The following is a 3,067-nucleotide window of genomic DNA, read 5'->3' as shown; positions in this document are numbered from 1 at the left end:
GACCACAGACTAGGAGATAGGTGTAACTTCCTGTGCGAGAGAGGCGATAGGCAGAACAACAGCGTACTGCATCAGTCACCCAGCTCAAACAAAAGACCAGCATTTACGCTGTTAACGATACTAAATACCTACAACACTAATGCCCTCCAGTGGCCATTATACCCGTCACAGAGAACCACAGCTCTTATCATTTACATACCCACCAATGGTTTGTACCTGTATGCAGTGGCATTGATATCCAACTATGTGTTCCAGGTGCTTCATTTTTTTGTCTGACATTATACATTTGTTACCGTGTACTTCAGCAGGTGTCGCATATGATGGTCGAACCATCTACCGTATCTCTATGGAGCACTGAACTGTCCAGTTACATTAAAGTGAACACCCATCAAGAGCCTGAATAACCACGTTTTGCAGCGCGATCGCTGCGAGAAGTGCCGGAAGAGAGTCAGTGAGGATTTGCAAGATACCGACAGGCTGTGGAACCACGTCAACTACAGTACCATAGTCAGATGTGTCAGGTTTCTCGGTTTAGAATTCACGGCCCTTAAAATCAGATCTAGGTGGTCATAAGGATTCTTGGTTGGGTTTAAATCCGAGGAGCTTTGTGGCCAGGGGAATAGGGTAAACTCGTCCTGGTGCTCTTTGAACCACACATGTACCCTGAGAGCTGAGTGACGCGTTGTATTGCCCTGGTGGTAGATGTTATCGTGCCGAGGAAAACAAACTGCATCTAGGGGTGCACGTCGTGTAGATACATACTTGTGTTGATCCATTGTGCCTTTCAGAATGACAAGATCAGTCAAGGAATGGCAGGAAAACATTTACCCAGACCATAAAGCGCCAGCCTTCGGCATGGATTCTTCTGACGATTGTTAGAGAATATTTGCATTCAGACGTGGCATATACGTCAATGGCCATCTGTCCGATGGAACATTAAACGTGATTCATCTGAAAAGGTTACCTGAGCCATCTAGTGGACGCGCTGTTGTGGCACTGCCGTGCAAATTCCAGCCTTTGTCGCTGATGCACAAAACAGGCGTTTGCTGCAACATTTGATGAGCGGACGTTGAGGAGACACTGTTGGTAGTGCACTGGTTCACCTGAGCATTTGGGTGCTCCACAGTCGCAAGTCTATTCGCCCATACACATCTCTGCAGCTGTTATTCACCCTTATCATCTAAAGTCCTTGATGCAACATAGTTTTCTCGGTGCCGGTTTTGGATAGCGCCTTTTTGCCATGTACGATATGCAGGGTGGCTCACGAAATGTGTTACCATTTTGTTTTCGGATATAAACTTTATTGTCAATACAATCTGAAAGAAACATATACTACAATGAAGAGACGTCCATGGAGATTTGTTCTAATTCAGCACATGCTCAATATATCCACCATTTCGTTTCCTAACTTCCTTCAAACGAACACTGAAGTTAGTGATTACCCTACGGCATATGTCTACCGTAATTTCACTGCACGCTTGAAGAATAAGTCTTCTGAGCTCCATTAAATTCCACAGCTTCTTGCTACTGCCTTGCCCTTCAACACGCAGTGGTTCATGCGAGATGGAGCAAGGCCACATACTGCAAACACTTTGTTGGAGTTTTTACACGAGCATTTCGGCATGCTGATCATTTCACTCAGGTTTCCAAAAAAATGGCTCTGAGCACTATGGGACTTAACTTCTGAGGTCATCAGTCCCCTAGAACTTAGAACTACTTAAACCTATCACACACATCCATGCCCGAGGCAGGATTCGAACCTGCGACCGTAGCGGCAGGTTTCCAGGTCGCTTCAATGACGGACAAAATTGGCCCCCCAATAGTCCAGACGTGAATCCATGTGACTTTTTTCTTTGGGGGTACCTAAAGGAAAAAATTTTCCCGAAACGTCCATGTGATTTAATGGAGCTCAGAAGACTTATTCTTCAAGCTTGCAGTGAAATTACGGAAGACATGTGCCGTAGGGTAATCACTAACTTCAGTGTTCGATTGAAGGAAGTTAGGAAACGAAATGGTGGACGTATTGAGCATGTGTTGAGTTAGAACAAATCTCCATGGACGGCTCTTCATTGTAGTATATGTTCCTTTCAGATTGTACTGACAATAAAGTTTATATTCAAAAACAAAATGGTAACACATTTCGTGCGCCACCCTGCATTTTAAGCATAGCGACACGCCAACTGTTTAATAACATATCCGTTTCATAGGTGCTTCTATCTCTGGCCCGAAATTCAACGCTTATGTCCTTTTGAACGTTAGATAGATCGCTCCGTTTCGGCGTTACGACAATGACTGCACTGTTTTTCGAACCCCCTCCAGATACACGCTTTATGTATCACCACAGCTAGTGTGCTTATTGCACGGTGACGTCGAACGTGGGCGGTGGTCACATCAGTGTGACTGGACCATGTAGTAAAACGTGAAGAGAGTGGCGTAGCCCCTTCGGCCGCAGCACCGTAAGAGCGTTACGCAGGCTCGCTGGCTGGCAGAGGAGAAATGCTGACAAATCGCGGCCGGCTCAGGTCGACTCGCTGCCCGCACGGCTGCCTTTAAAATTCGCGGCGGGTGCGCGCTGCACTTAATATGCGGCACGAGCCAGCGGCGGCGGCTGTCTGGCGCGGCGTTTAGCACGTCTTCCCCACACCCGCCCCACCCCGCAGCAACCCTCCACTCGAATTCCCTCCCCCTACCCCCCACCCCCCGCCGTTCTCCCAGGCAATTTCCTGCGCCGTTCACCGTCTGGCGAGTACCGCCAAACTGGTTAACACTTCGCGCCGTACCTGCCGCGTGAGCACTTACTGTCTCCCGCGAGCGCAATTGGCTCACATTCCTGTTCTCCTTGTCCTCATTTTCCACTTATTCTTTGCTCAGTCTTCCCTCTGCCAGTTGTAAAATCGCTCTAGCAACGTCGCACCCGAATACTGAGAAGATCAAAATCGTAGTCTACTCGTTGCTGGAGACGACTGCCGATCGTTTCATATTTCCCTGCTACTCGTAAGTATTTAGTCGTCTGTTCCCCAACTTTTCATGAAAATCAGCTCTCTAGCTCCCTTAATGTGACAAGAAC

This window comes from Schistocerca piceifrons, chromosome 7 (assembly GCF_021461385.2).
Source record: "Schistocerca piceifrons isolate TAMUIC-IGC-003096 chromosome 7, iqSchPice1.1, whole genome shotgun sequence".
In the NCBI taxonomy this organism is placed as follows: domain Eukaryota; kingdom Metazoa; phylum Arthropoda; class Insecta; order Orthoptera; family Acrididae; genus Schistocerca; species Schistocerca piceifrons.
This window is presented reverse-complemented; position numbering follows the sequence as displayed.